The sequence below is a fragment of the Dendrobates tinctorius genome, unplaced genomic scaffold (genome assembly GCF_039654945.1).
Source record: "Dendrobates tinctorius isolate UK_male_01 unplaced genomic scaffold, ASM3965494v1 ptg000058l, whole genome shotgun sequence".
In the NCBI taxonomy this organism is placed as follows: domain Eukaryota; kingdom Metazoa; phylum Chordata; class Amphibia; order Anura; family Dendrobatidae; genus Dendrobates; species Dendrobates tinctorius.
This window is the reverse complement of record NW_027361726.1, coordinates 10,238,697-10,254,611: the sequence shown is the minus strand read 5'-3', so window position 1 is coordinate 10,254,611 and position 15,915 is coordinate 10,238,697. Positions and strand designations below refer to the sequence as shown.

Here is a 15,915-nt window from a genome sequence, read left to right as displayed (position 1 = left end):
CACTGATATCTGAGTGTTATGTGACACACTCGATGGCACAGCTGCCTGTGACCAAAGTGACGAGAGGATAATGGAGATTTTGAATCTCTGCGCACACTTTTGGACACTGGACACTTGTGGATTGTGTGAGGCCCACTGATATCTGAGCGCTATGTGACAGGCTCGATGGCACAGCTGCCTGTGACAAAAGTGACGAGAGGATAAAGGAGATTTTGAATCTCTGCGCACACTTTTGGACACTGGACACTTGTGGATTGTGTGAGGCCCACTGATATCTGAGCGCTATGTGACAGGCTCGATGGCACAGCTGTGACCAAAGTGACGAAAGGATAATGGAGATTTTGAATCTCTGCGCACACTTTTGGACACTGGACACTTGTGGATTGTGTGAGGCCCACTGATATCTGAGCGCTATGTGACACGCTCGATGGCACAGCTGCCTGTGACCAAAGTGACGAGAGGATAATGGAGATTTTGAATCTATGCGCACACTTTTGGACACTGGACACTTGTGGATTGTGTGAGGCCCACTGATATCTGAGCGCTATGTGACACACTCGATGGCACAGCTGCCTGTGACCAAAGTGACGAGAGGATAATGGAGATTTTGAATCTCTGCGCACACTTTTGGACACTGGACACTTGTGGATTGTGTGAGGCCCACTGATATCTGAGCGCTATGTGACAGGCTCGATGGCACAGCTGCCTGTGACAAAAGTGACGAGAGGATAATGGAGATTTTGAATCTCTGCGCACACTTTTGGACACTGGACACTTGTGGATTGTGTGAGGCCCACTGATATCTGAGCGCTATGTGACAGGCTCGATGGCACAGCTGTGACCAAAGTGACGAGAGGATAATGGAGATTTTGAATCTCTGCGCACACTTTTGGACACTGGACACTTGTGGATTGTGTGAGGCCCACTGATATCTGAGCGCTATGTGACACGCTCGATGGCACAGCTGCCTGTGACCAAAGTGACGAGAGGATAATGGAGATTTTGAATCTCTGCGCACACTTTTGGACACTGGACACTTGTGGATTGTGTGAGGCCCACTGATATCTGAGCGCTATGTGACACGCTCGATGGCACAGCTGCCTGTGACCAAAGTGACGAGAGGATAATGGAGATTTTGAATCTATGCGCACACTTTTGGACACTGGACACTTGTGGATTGTGTGAGGCCCACTGATATCTGAGCGCTATGTGACAGGCTCGATGGCACAGCTGCCTGTGACAAAAGTGACGAGAGGATAATGGAGATTTTGAATCTCTGCGCACACTTTTGGACACTGGACACTTGTGGATTGTGTGAGGCCCACTGATATCTGAGCGCTATGTGACAGGCTCGATGGCACAGCTGTGACCAAAGTGACGAGAGGATAATGGAGATTTTGAATCTCTGCGCACACTTTTGGACACTGGACACTTGTGGATTGTGTGAGGCCCACTGATATCTGAGCACTATGTGACACGCTCGATGGCACAGCTGCCTGTGACCAAAGTGATGAGAGGATAATGGAGATTTTGAATCTCTGCGCACACTTTTGGACACTGGACACTTGTGGATTGTGTGAGGCCCACTGATATCTGAGCGCTATGTGACACGCTCGATGGCACAGCTGCCTGTGACCAAAGTGACGAGAGGATAATGGAGATTTTGAATCTCTGTGCACACTTTTGGACACTGGACACTTGTGGATTGTGAGGCCCACTGATATCTGAGCGCTATGTGACACGCTCGATGGCACAGCTGCCTGTGACCAAAGTGACGAGAGGATAATGGAGATTTTGAATCTCTGCGCACACTTTTGGACACTGGACACTTGTGGATTGTGTGAGGCCCACTGATATCTGAGCGCTATGTGACACGCTCGATGGCACAGCTGCCTGTGACCAAAGTGACGAGAGGATAATGGAGATTTTGAATCTCTGCGCACACTTTTGGACACTGGACACTTGTGGATTGTGTGAGGCCCACTGATATCTGAGCGCTATGTGACACGCTCGATGGCACAGCTGCCTGTGACCAATGTGACGAGAGGATAATGGAGATTTTGAATCTCTGCGCACACTTTTGGACACTGGACACTTGTGGATTGTGTGAGGCCCACTGATATCTGAGCGCTATGTGACACGCTCGATGGCACAGCTGCCTGTGACCAAAGTGACGAGAGGATAATGGAGATTTTGAATCTCTGCGCGCACTTTTGGACACTGGACACTTGTGGATTGTGTGAGGCCCACTGATATCTGAGCGCTATGTGACACGCTCGATGGCACAGCTGCCTGTGACCAAAGTGACGAGAGGATAATGGAGATTTTGAATCTATGCGCACACTTTTGGACACTGGACACTTGTGGATTGTGTGAGGCCCACTGATATCTGAGTGTTATGTGACACACTCGATGGCACAGCTGCCTGTGACCAAAGTGACGAGAGGATAATGGAGATTTTGAATCTCTGCGCACACTTTTGGACACTGGACACTTGTGGATTGTGTGAGGCCCACTGATATCTGAGCGCTATGTGACAGGCTCGATGGCACAGCTGCCTGTGACCAAAGTGACGAGAGGATAATGGAGATTTTGAATCTCTGCGCACACTTTTGGACACTGGACACTTGTGGATTGTGTGAGGCCCACTGATATCTGAGCGCTATGTGACACGCTCGATGGCACAGCTGTGACAAAAGTGACTAGAGGATAAGGGAGATTGGATTGCTTTTAAAAAAGCAGTTTGCGGAGCAGTGGGTAAACAGCAATGCCAGCGTGTCAGGAAGCCTTAAAAGGCAGCCCAACAACCAACACCACTGATACACCACAATATAGCCTCCCCTTGTACTGCACACACAGTGACTTGTGTGTTGTGCAGGCCAAATCGCTAGCATCAGAAGCAGTTTTTTTGTCTTCTTCCCTGCCTAACGCTCTCCCTACAGAATCAGCAGCAACCTCTCCCTATACTAAGATCGGCAGAAGTAAGATGGCGGTCGGCGTGCACGCCCTTTTATACCCCCTGTGACGCCCACCAAAGCAAGCCAATCACTTGCATGCCCTTCTGAAAGATGGTGGTGACCCGTGCCTAGGTCATCACGTTGCCCACAGTGTCCGTGGATCCTGATTGGCTGAAAAAGAGCGCAAAACAAACTTTTGAAACGCGACTTTGGCGCGTAAGTCGCCGACCTCGTGGCCGACCTCATCCTAGGGTCGGGTTTCGTTTCATGAAACCCGACTTTGCCAAAAGTCGGCGACTTTTGAATTTTTTCGACCCGTTTCGCTCAACTCTAATAGTTACGTTCGGATGGGGAGAACTTTCGGGAAAAGAAAGCACAGGGATTCATTTTGGATGTTACAGGATCTTTTTGGAACAAAATAACTCCTGCACCAATCTCAGAAGCGTCCACCTCTACCTGAAACGGGAGTGAGATATCAGGTTGTCGCAAAACCGGAGCAGAAGTGAACCTTCGCTTCAGCTTCTGAAAGGAAGAAACAGCCTCCGGAGACCAATTCAGCACATCAGCCCCCTTCTTAGTCAAATCAGTCAATGGTTTGGCAATACCAGAAAAATAAGCTATAAATTTACGATAAAAATTAGCAAAACCCAAAAACTTCTGGAGGGCCTTCAAAGAAGTGGGCTGAACCCAATCATAAATGGCCTGTACCTTGGCCGGGTCCATTTCAATAGTTGACGGAGACAAAATAAATCCCAAAAATGAAATCCTCTGTACACCAAAAAGGCATTTCGATCCCTTGACATACAGGGAATTCTCCCTCAAAATCCGGAACACAGTCCGAACATGTTCCACATGAGAGTCCCAATCCTTGGAAAAGATCAAAATATCATCCAGATAGATGATCAAAAATTTATCCACAAAGTCTCGGAAAATATCATTCATGAAGCACTGGAAGACAGAAGGGGCATTAGTGAGCCCAAGAGGCATCACCAGGTACTCAAAATGTCCCTCCGGAGTATTAAATGCCGTCTTCTATTCATCCCCCTGCTTAATGCGAATAAGATTATACGCCCCCCTGAGGTCAAGCTTGGTAAACCAGCTAGCACCTTTAACTCTGGAGAATATATCAGAAATCAGGGGTAACGGATACTGATATTTAACAGTTGAGGGAATGATAGTCAATACAAGGCCTTACTGAACCATCTTTCTTGGCCACAAAAAAAAAAACAGCACCTAAGGGTGAAGAGGATGGTCTAATATGACCCGTCTCCAACGACTCCTTAATATAGGATCGCATAGCCTCGTGCTCGGGTACAGATAAATTGAAAAGTCGACCCTTGGGAAATTTACACCCAGGGCTCAGCTCAATTGCACAGTCATAACTCCTATGAGGAGGCAAAGATGCAGACTCATTCTCACTAAATACATCATAAAAATCAGCCAAATAATCAGGAACATCATGCGACTGGGGAGAGGTGGAGAAAATAGGAGCGCCACTATGGGCACACCGACAACCCCAACTCACCACAGACACAGATTTCCAATCCAAATCTGGATTATGGATTTGCAACCAGGGAAACCCCAGAACGATGGTATCATGCAAATTATGCAACACCAAAAATCTGCAATTTTCTTGATGGTCTGGGGCGACCCGCATTACCACCTGGGTCCAAAACTCAGGTTTATTCTTCGCCAGAGGAGTAGCATCAATACCCTTCAAAGGGATAGGCGTCCGCAGAGGTGTCATAGGAAACCCACAACGTTTAGCAAAATCCAAGTCCATCAGGTTCAGAGCTGCTCCCGAATCAATAAAAAAAGCCTTAGCGGAAAATGTGGACAGGGAGCAGATCAGAGTAATTGCCAGAAGAAACTTAGGTTGAACACCACCCACAGCAAATGTGTGTGCAAAACGTTTCTCTCGCTTAGGGCAGACAGAAATAATATGAGAGGCATCTCCACAGAAAAAACACAGCTTATTACGCCTTCTGATCTCCTGACGTTGCGCCCTAGACAAAACTCTATCACATTGCATAGGTTCAGACATTTGTTCAACAGGTGGCAACACCTCTCGTGCAGTTTTGCGTTCACGCAAACGCCGATCAACCTGAATGGCTAATGACATAGAATCGTCAAGACCAGAGGGAACAGGAAATCCCGCCATAGTATCTTTTACGGTTTCTGACAAACCCTTCTGAAAGAGAGCTGCCAAGGCACCATCATTCCAGGTAGTAAGGACCGCCCACTTTCAGAATTTTTGACAGTACAACTCTGCAGAATCCTGACCCTGGCTCAATGCCAACAGGGCTTTTTCAGCCTGATCAATAGCATTAGGTTCATCATACAACAACCCCAAGGCCTAAAAAAATGCATTCACATCAGTCAGAATAGAATCATCAGGTTTCAAAGAAAACGCCCAATCCTGGGGATCGCCGTGCAGCAAAGAGATGACAATTTTAACCTGCTGCGCGGAGCTCCCCGATGAGTTAGGCTTCAAGGCAAAAAATAATTTACAATTATTCTTAAAATTCAGAAATTTAGACCGATCCCCAAAAAACACATCAGGAGTATGGATCTTTGGTTCAGCAGCATGTGAATGAGCAAGATAGGCGGAAATTCCCCGCACTTCAGCAGTAAGCTGCTCCACACGATCAGACAATTGCTTAATCTCAATTGAGAAAAAATTCCCCCTACGGCCTCAGAGAAATAGAGGAAAAAATATACACAAAAGAAAAAAAAAAATTCTGACACTTTTTTTTTTTTTTTTACAATTCTTTCTTGCTATTGAGTACCCTAGAATCTGCGGTATGGCTGGTGATTCTGTTATGAATGAGTCACCGGAAGAGGAGAAAACAAAATACAAGCTAAGTCCAGAAAACCGGAGAGGTTGGTAGCTGTCAGATTTCAGACCCCTGATCCTATACACCACAACTAACAGTAGCCGTGGGGGGTTCCTACGGTGCCCTAGACCCCTCATCACAGCCGGAGAACTACATAAGCCTAAAGAAGGAAAGGGGAAATCTAAACTGCCCCAGAGCAGACCCCAAAGCAATAGACAGCCCCCAACATGTATTGTCGGTGAAACACAGATGAAAACACAAACACAGACAGGAAGACAGGCTGAGCCAACGATGGGGCCCAATTAACTAGATAGGACAGGACAGAAAAGATGCTGGCTGCAATCCGCAAAAAACCCTACCAAAAATGTCCCAACCGTCTGATAGGGAAAAAGGCCCTGAAGTCGCTAGACTTCAAAATCACTATATCAGCACTGAGGTATATTCTGAAAACAGAGCAAAGAGATCAACTGATCAGAGACAAAAATGGAATTCAGCAAGGCCCAACCAGGATTGGCTGAATACAAACACTAAGGAAACCAGACAAAATCTCATGGAATAATAGCAGGGCAAAAACTTAGCTTTTAGTAGACAGGAACTAAACTGGATGCAAGAGCTCAGAGCAGAAAGGATCACCAGCAGCCCTTCAGGGCGTCGGCTGCCTTATATCCACTCAGAAATTCCAGATGTCCAATTACACTCTGCCTGTTCAGATGACAGGTTCTTCCCATCCCAATCAATTTCACTACCTCTATTCACCAGCAGAGGGAGTTCATCAGACATCAAAGGTGAAGGGGAGAATGATCTCACAACAATGGACACTGACAAGGTCTATGGCTTTATTAGAGACAACACCGGCTACAAAGTTTATCTCATCGTGGCCTCCATCATACACGGCCGGGTTCCTCAACCGGGAAATTTAGTCTCCTACTACAAGGAGTATTGCCCCCACGGCTATTACGCGGTAGCTGTCACCGCCTACCCTGAGGGCTACAAGCCTCCATAAAAGGACAAGGACTCCTGGGTCTTGGGCATCAGGGACACTCGAGGCCCAGAGGTATTTTTGGCATCCCAGAGACTCCACGGCTGTGGAGTCACTCTGTTATGGTGAGACATCAGCCACCAGGAAGTGGCCCGGAGCACCTACTACATTGAACTGCCAGGACTGTAGTGCACCATTGCAAAATGAGGGGACTGTTCCGCGTTCCCGTAGGAAACATATCCTCCTGGTGCATCAGGGATGCCTAATGAGAGTGTTCTATTTAAAGGAAGGGGGGCACCCCTGGCCTCATCTGTTGACATGCTTTTAGTATGTTGTGTTTAAAAAAAAAAGAGCTCTGTTTTGATAAAAACATATTGCAACAAATATGAAAAGTGTGTAGTGCATTTGAAATGTTAAAGTGTTATTTATTGTAAAAAGAAAATGTATGTTCAACAGGTCCCGGGTATAAAGAGTATGATGACCACGACTTTTCCAGGTTGAAAGGACGATGGGACAAGAAGGGGACAGACAGACCGGGTACATGTGTAAGGGGTCTGTGTGACCAGGAGTCTGTGTGACGAAGGGGTCTGTGTGACCAAGGGTCTGTGTGACCAGGAGTCTGTGTGACAAAGGGGTCTGTGTGACCAAGGGTCTGTGTGGCCAGGAGTCTGTGTGACAAAGGGGTCTGTGTGACCAAGGGTCTGTGTGACCAGGAGTCTGTGTGACCGAGGGTCTGTGTGACCCAGACGCCGACCATGACAGTGCCAGGTCTCTGACACCACTTTCACCCCAGGACGAGATTGTCGAGGATGACAATGGTTAAAGGAAGGGAATGTGGGGAGGTTGACCTTACAGAGGCACTCAGATCAAAAAAGAGGGTGCCATATTGAGAGTGACCATTAGAGGGCAGTGGGGAGCTTGTAAAGGGTAGGCATATAACTGCCATGAGAGAGGTTATGTAACTGCCAGAGGTCGAGGTCACTCTCATTGGTCAGAGGTGACTGTCAGGTGACAGTGGGCGGGGCTACCTTGGCTGTGAGTATAAAGACTGAGGTAAGCTTCTAGAAGCTTCAGTCAGCCAGGGGAGCTCACAAGAAAGGAGGGTCTGCTGTTAGGAGAGAGGCAGCAGAGAGCCCTCAGAGAGAGCCTGACAGTGAAGACGGTCACACGGGGTGATCCAATAGATGGTGGCAGCAGACAGTGACACCCTGAGGGTGAGGACAACGGTGTACTCTGGGTGGTGAAGCGCTGTGGTGAAGGTGCCTAGGGCAGCCACAGCGAAGAGAACCACAGGGGACACCATGACAGTGACACACAGAACAAGTAAAGGTACCCGGGTCTGTGTGAGAAGCAATTCCCAAAAGTCCTGTCATGGTCTGTGGAGGTTGTTAATGGAGTTGGTGAATAAAATATGGACCTGTTGAATACACTTTCCTGTCTCAGTATCCAGTCTGTGTCAAGAGGTGGGTCACCCCCCCCAGCCTGTTGGATCAGCACCACCTAAGCACAGCACACCTTCCCCGCCTATCAACATCAGCAGCAGCACCACCACCTAATTTGCCTGGGCCCTGTCGCCCTCGCTGCCACCCCTACATTAATAGGATTGATTTTGTGCGGAAAAAAAGGGAAAAAATCCTATTTGGGTAAAATGTTGAAAAATTTGCAATTCCGCCATCTTTTATGAGGCTTTGTCTTTATGGTCTTCATTATGCAGTAAATATGACCTAGCAACATAAAGTTTTATATGTTACTAGCTGAAGAGCCCGGTGTTGCCTGGGCATAGTAACCAACTGTGGTTAGTTATAACAAATTATAATGATTATATTGCACATAAAAACATTTCACATCATATATTCAACTCTACAGATTTGCAACACAAATTAACTAAATGATTGCCCAAGTATTGATAGTATTTTATTTTAAACGCATTCAAGATTTTTGGTTTTTCCTTTCCGTGCAAAGATGAACAGATTTTGGCAGTTCCAACTCTTGAACAGACCAAGTAAAGTTAACCATGAGAAAAGCATGGAGATTGCAAATCGATCCCTACTACTTTCAAGGACTGTCCCTGAGCATTGTTAATGGATGTTGCAAATAGCAGTTGAACTGGAAACTGGAGGGGTTTAAAATCAAAAAACAAATCAGATGGAATGAGTGGAATTCTTGGAATGAAAATGTCCTCTCCTCAGGCACATCTTGTTTCTGAGCTGTGTATCTAACCCTATCCTGCGTGATACCATCTGCTGAGCTGTGTATCTAATCCTCTCCTGTGTGATACTGACTGCTGAGCTGTGTATCTAATCCTATCCTGTGTGATAATGTCTGCTGAGCTGTGTACCTAATCCTCTCCTGTGTGGTACTTTCTGCTGAGCTGTGTATCTAATCTTATCGTGTGTTACTAACTGCTCAGCCGTGTATCTAATCCTATCCTGTGTGATACCGTCTGCTGAGCCGTGTATCTAACCCTATCCTGTGTGATACTGACTGCTGAGCCGTGTACCGAATCCTATCATGTGTGTTACTGACTGCTCAGCCATGTATCTAATCCTATCCTGTGTGATACTGACTGCAGAGCCGAGTATCTAATCCTATTCTGTGTGATACTCTCTGTTGAGCCGTGTATCTAATACTATTCTGTGTGATACTGTGTGCTGAGCTGTGTATCTAATCCTATACTGTGTGATGCTGTCTGCTGAGCTGTGTATCTATTCCTATCCTGTGTGATACTGACTGCTGAGCTGTGTATCTAATCCTATCCTGTGTGATACTGACTGCTGAGCAGTGTATCTAATCCTATCCTGTGTGATACCATCTGCTGAGCCATGTATCTAACACTATCCTGTGTGATACTGACTGCTGAGTCATGTACCTTATCCTATCATGTGTGTTACTGACTGCTCAGCCGTGTATCTAATTCTATCCTGTGTCATACTGACTGCTGAGCCGTGTATCTAATCCTATCCTGTGTGATACTGACTGCTGAGCTGTGTATCTAATCCTATTCTGTGTGATACTGTCTGCTGAGCCATGTATCTAATCCTATTCTGTGTAATACTGACTGCTGAGCTGTGTATCTAATCCTATCCTGTGTGATACTGTCTGCTGAGCCGTGTATCTATTCCTATCCTGTGTGATACTGACTGCTGAGCTGTGTATCTAATCCTATCCTGTGTGATACTGACTGCTGAGCTATGTATCTATTCCTATCCTGTGTTATACTGACTGCTGAGCTATGTATCTAATCCTATCCTGTGTGATACTGACTGCTGAGCCGTGTATCTAATCCTATCCTGTGTGATACTGACTGCTGAGCTGTGTATCTAATCCTATCCTGTGTGATACTGACTGCTGAGCAGTGTATCTAATCCTATCCTGTGTGATACCATCTGCTGAGCCATGTATCTAACACTATCCTGTGTGATACTGACTGCTGAGCTATGTACCTAATCCTATCATGTGTGTTACTGACTGCTCAGCCGTGTATCTAATTCTATCCTGTGTCATACTGACTGCTGAGCCGTGTATCTAATCCTATCCTGTGTGATACTGACTGCTGAGCTGTGTATCTAATCCTATTCTGTGTGATACTGTCTGCTGAGCCGTGTATCTAATACTATTCTGTGTAATACTGACTGCTGAGCAGTGTATCTATTCCTATCCTGTGTGATACTGACTGCTGAGCTATGTATCTAATCCTATCCTGTGTGATACTGACTGCTGAGCTGTGTATCTAATCCTATTCTGTGTGATACTGTCTGCTGAGCCGTGTATCTAATTCTATCCTGTGTCATACTGACTGCTGGGCCGTGTATCTAATCCTATCCTGTGTGATACTGACTGCTGAGCTGTGTATCTAATCCTATTCTGTGTGATACTGTCTGCTGAGCCGTGTATCTAATACTATTCTGTGTGATACTGACTGCTGAGCCGTGTATCTATTCCTATCCTGTGTGATACTGACTGCTGAGCCGTGTATCTAATACTATCCTGTGTGATACTGACTGCTGTGCCGTGTATCTATTCCTATCCTGTGTGATACTGACTGCTGAGCTATGTATCTATTCCTATCCTGTGTGATACTGACTGCTGAGCTATGTATCTAATCCTATCCTGTGTGATACTGTATGCTGAGCTGTGTGTCTATTCCTATCCTGTGTTATACTGACTGCTGAGCTATGTATCTAATCCTATCCTGTGTGATACTGGCTGCTGAGCCGTGTATCTAATCCTATCCTGTGTGATACTGGGCTCCCCCTTGCAGTCTATGTCAGAGGGTGGTCTGTGTTGGCACGGTAATAAATTGTGTTATTTCCAGCTTTACAGAAGGACGATAACACCATAGAAATGATAAGAATAATAGGCCAAATTGTATATATAATTTGTTGCCATTTTATGAGATCAATAACATTCTTTTTCCATCAATACATGATCAGTTGTTTTTAGTGGTATCATTTATAGGGTACACACCAAGATCACTTTTTATCTTTTTTTTTTTTGTGAGAAGGGGAGTGTACTGTAACTATGGAGTTGTATTTATTTTTTCGTTTATTTTTTCATATATGCAGAATTTATTTAAAATTGTATATTTTGATGACTCCAACCTTTGTAGATGCATCCAAACCACATTTTTTGTCTCTTCACTTTTAATAGGAGAAAAAAAAAGTTATTTAAATGTTTTTTTTCTAAATAATTTGACTTTTCACTTTATTTTTTTAAGGCCTACGGGAACTCGAACCTGCAATCAATAATTGTCAGATGTATTTTAGGGGCAAAACAGCAGCAATGAGAGCTGGCTCCAGTCGCTGCTGTTAGATGCAGGTGCTGGCTGTGTAGCACAGCTGTGACTTCTGCTACTTTTCTGTCCCTTTAAGTATAAGATGATGCCACATTGAGTGAATAGAGGCAGGAAGATGACGCGTTCCAGCTAATGATTATTCTTGTGCCGGCTCGTCTGCGGAGTTACAACTTCTGCCATGCCGATTGGCAAATATGTGTTAATGCTGATAATAATCACAGTGATATAATGAACAGCTGGAAGTCCGCTTTTCCTGTAGTTAGACAAATGTAGCATCTGCAGACAGTCAGGACCCGCATTACCTTGCCGCTGCAGCGTAGCCGCTGGGACATGATACATTTAGCAACAAATAGGCTTATCCGCACTGCTAATTATAGCTGTCATTTACCGAGATCCTGGATACTTGGGTCCTCCAGAAATTTTTATCTTCCATGAACACAGATTTCACAGATTTTGGCTTTGGGGCTGCTGTTGATGCCTGCAGTCTTTGTGTCTACAAAACGAAAGCCAAAAAATCTTCCATATGCGTGAGCAAATGTTCGGCATTTCATTAAAAGGCTCCTTCCAGCAGATTATGCAGCACAAGAAGCCCATGGTGATGCAAACACATAAAAGACAACATAATTAGTGTGCATTACTAAACTCAGTAATGATACCTTTGCTATAGGGGACTGGGAAGTTGGAACCCTAGTAAGACTGGAGATGATAGACGGAGGTATTTATGTGTGACGGCAATTAGACCTATTTTTGGAAATGGTTCAAGAAATGTTGGCTTCAACATTCCTGAATATATTTTCTGGAATAATGAAATAGGTTTAGGCATAGAGACAGCATTTGTATGGAGGTAAGGAAGAGGCCACCAATGTGATGATGGGCTACCAAGTCTTTTGAAAGAATTTCAATCTATGGCCACATCACTTCTGGAGATGAAGGTACTAAAATTGTGTGCTGTTTCAAATATCAATTTTAGATACAGGTTAAAGATAATCTCGACTCATTGTCTATATTAAAATCCACACCTTGATGATCCGACCAACCCCATGAGCACCAAACTTCTACACTAGGAGGTGCACTCAACTTTAGGTCAGCCAAAATCCAACATTAAAGGATCCCCAAAGGCAAAATTAGAAGATTCTGACACCACAAAATCTTAAATTAGAAGATTCCCCCAATTTCATATTCGCTAAAATCCAAGACTAAAAGATCCATGTGCTTTAAATCCAGCAAAATATCAAGATTATAAGATCTCAAACTCCATGTCAACTAAAATTTTAAAACAACTTGAAGATCTTACCAACACAATGTACAGCAAAATCAAAGATCAGAACATTCTCACCAACTCCATGTACAGGAAAATACAAAACTATAGGATCCCTCTAGCTCCATGCTCCCCACAATCCAAGACTAGATGATCCTGTCAACTGGATGTTGACTAAAATCCATAACATAATTGTTTCATCTCCATGTTCACCAAAATCAAAGATTAGATGATCCTGCCAACTTAATGTAAACCAAAATCCAACACAATATTTTCCCATCTCGATATCCACCAACATTCAAGACTTAGTGATCCTGTGAACTCCATGTCCACCAAAATCTAAATCTAGATGATCCAACCAACTCCATGTATGCGAAGTCCAAACTTGAATGACCTAACAATCAAAATTAAAAACTTAAAGATCCACCAAAATCTAAGAGTAGAAAATCCCACCAACTCTATGTCCACTAAAATCATAGACTGGTTCACGTTTTTACTGTAGAACAGTGGCAATGGCTTGGACAAGCAAAGGTACAACTTGTCCGAAGAAGTTCTGTTATTACCAAATTGATGGCAGATCATTTCAAATTGGTGAGATCCATTAACAAATGTTTGGTTGATAACAAGTCGTACAGTACGGAGCTCATATAGATGACTAACTTCCAAGGTTGGATACACGCTATGAGAATATTCTTACTCTGGATGAGAACTAGATGTTCACATAAGGGTCGCCATAGGTTCAGAGGACAGTCCTGTAAAGGAAGGTAATCATGGATCAATTTTTTGGCAGCATAGTCAATAATGGACCCAATATCCCAGTACACGTCATCGTGATATCATGCTCGTTATCGAGGTTCTAAATATTATCAATATTAATATTTAATAATATCAATATTGCCATATAATCATTTTTCATTCTCGCTCACAGTTTAGGACCTTCAATCAATTTTCCAGTAGAAGAATAGAGATGAGATGAATTATTCATTTGAAGCTCTTTTCTTAGTAATTGTGGAAATGGACCCTGAATCCTGAGCCGACACTGACATCCAGTGCTGGGAAGCATCACTGCAGTGTCTTGTATCTTGATACAACGTAACATTTCTACAATGTGACACATTGTAAATCCACAGTGCAGCCGCCATGTTGTAGGCGCCCAGAGGAGGACGAGAGGAAACAATTCTGTGATCCCTCCTGCTACATCAACCCTATCCCAATTTAGGACCCCACTTATTCAGGGGCCCTTGTGAAAAACTCTCACCTTCTGATAGTCTAACTGCTCATGCATGGAGGCTACCAATGCAGGGGGCTATTAGGAAAGTACCTCAATTAATGCTGTCCTTGGAATTATAGGAGACCCTGTACTTACATGCTTCTGCTCAGTGGTCCTTGGCTTTTTGATGTTTTTGATATCCATTTGATGTCCCAATAAATGTTTTGCTGTAATACAATTAAAACCTTATTTCAAAAAAGTTTGAGTCCCCATGATCACACTTCATGTGCCCCAGCGCCTATAGATGATATTTCCACCATTGATAACGGTGTTTAAACCTTTCATTTCATTATAAGAATCACATTTTTAGAAAAGCTTTTATACAGGTTCCTATGACAACTCTTCCTGACCCTGTGCCCTAGAAGCTATAACTTCCACAAAAACATTGATTTTGTTTAGTTCTCTGACTTTCACAGATAAAGGCCTCCAGTGTGGAAGGACTTGCTGTAGCAGTGTCCCCATGACAACTCTTTGTGTTCATGGAATCTAAAATTGAAAAAGAATAGCTTTCTTATTCCTGTATCAGAATTTACAGTTATGGGGTCTCTTATGGAAAAAGGCCTGCAACAATGTCCCCATGTCAACACTTCCTTGAACCGTTTGCTCTGCTGCAATTTCTTGGTAATATCACTGAGACAAGACAGAAAATATTATTGCCCCTATGACGTTAGGAGCGCTCCAAGGATTGTAATGTCAATAGCACGGGTAAAGGGGAAAAGGAAAAAAGTCTGCTCACCAATCTTCTGCAGGTTTCTCTGATTGAGCACGCACTGAGCTACCTTGATTAGAGGCGTGGTTCACAATGAAAAATGGAAGAGGGGAAAAAAAATCCCCAGCGTGTAATCCAATAAAATCAATTCTTTTATTCAAGACATATTAAATTTATGTATCAAAAATACAAAGGAAAGGAAGGATGGGGTCCCCATAACAACCAAAGCGTTTCAACCTCTTGCGGTTTTAGTCACCATGGATTGTAATGGGCAAAACTCCTAAAATCCCTCCGTTAGGGACCATGATAGACGTGGCACGGCAGAACACGCCCAAGGTTAACTATGGGTCCTAATAGGCCATAAAAGGCAAAAAAAATTCAAAATCATTTTGTACAGACGCATAACAAAGTTACTTACATTCAGAAGTTTGGGAAAGTTGGGTACTGATAGCCTACCTCCCAACCGTCCCGATTTTAGCGGGACAGCCCCGATTTTGACCCTCCCCCACCCGGCATACCTCCCAACCGTCCCAATTTTAGCGGAACAGTTCCGATTTTGAACCCCACCCACCCGCTGTCCCATCCGGGAGTAATTTTTCCCGCACTGCACTAAGATAAACCGCATGCCCCCCCATGCACCCCAACCTTGCCCTCTCGGAGAGATCCACCGCAGCCCCTCACAGACAGCAATGACATTGCAGGGCTGCTCTGTGCGCACAGGACCCGTGATGAGGTCACAGGAGGGGAGGAGTCAGTGGTCACATGATCAGGGGCCTCAGTGTCTGCTCTGCAGGACACTGCTGTGCTTGTTGTCATGTGCTGGATGAGGGGAAGTTTATGTGTTGGGTCAGGAGGGCTTTACAGGGTGAATGCAGCAGAGCCGTGTGGGTATGAGGTGTATAGAGCGGAGCCGCGTGTGTATGGGGTGTGCGGAGTGGAGCCGTGTGTGTATAGGGTGTGCGGAGTGGAGCCTCGTGTGTGTTCTTTCTTTCTTTCCCTTCTTTCTTTCTCTCTGTCTATTCTTTCTTTCCCCTCTTTCTTTCTCTCTCCGTTCTTATTTTCTGTCCCCTCTTTCTTTCTCTCTCTGTTCTTTCTTTCTCTTTCTTTTTA

At 44.6% G+C, this 15,915-nt stretch overlaps 1 long non-coding RNA gene across 1 annotated transcript in view; it reads left to right on the top strand.

Annotated features, from left to right (window-relative positions):
- Positions 1–14,434, top strand: part of LOC141092216 (uncharacterized) — a 73,493-nt gene extending 59,059 nt beyond the window's left edge. The window contains exon 3 of the long non-coding RNA XR_012232709.1: positions 13,755–14,434. This is a non-coding gene — a long non-coding RNA (uncharacterized lncRNA). The remainder of the gene's footprint in view (positions 1–13,754) is intronic.
- The last annotated feature ends 1,481 nt before the right edge of the window (positions 14,435–15,915 follow it).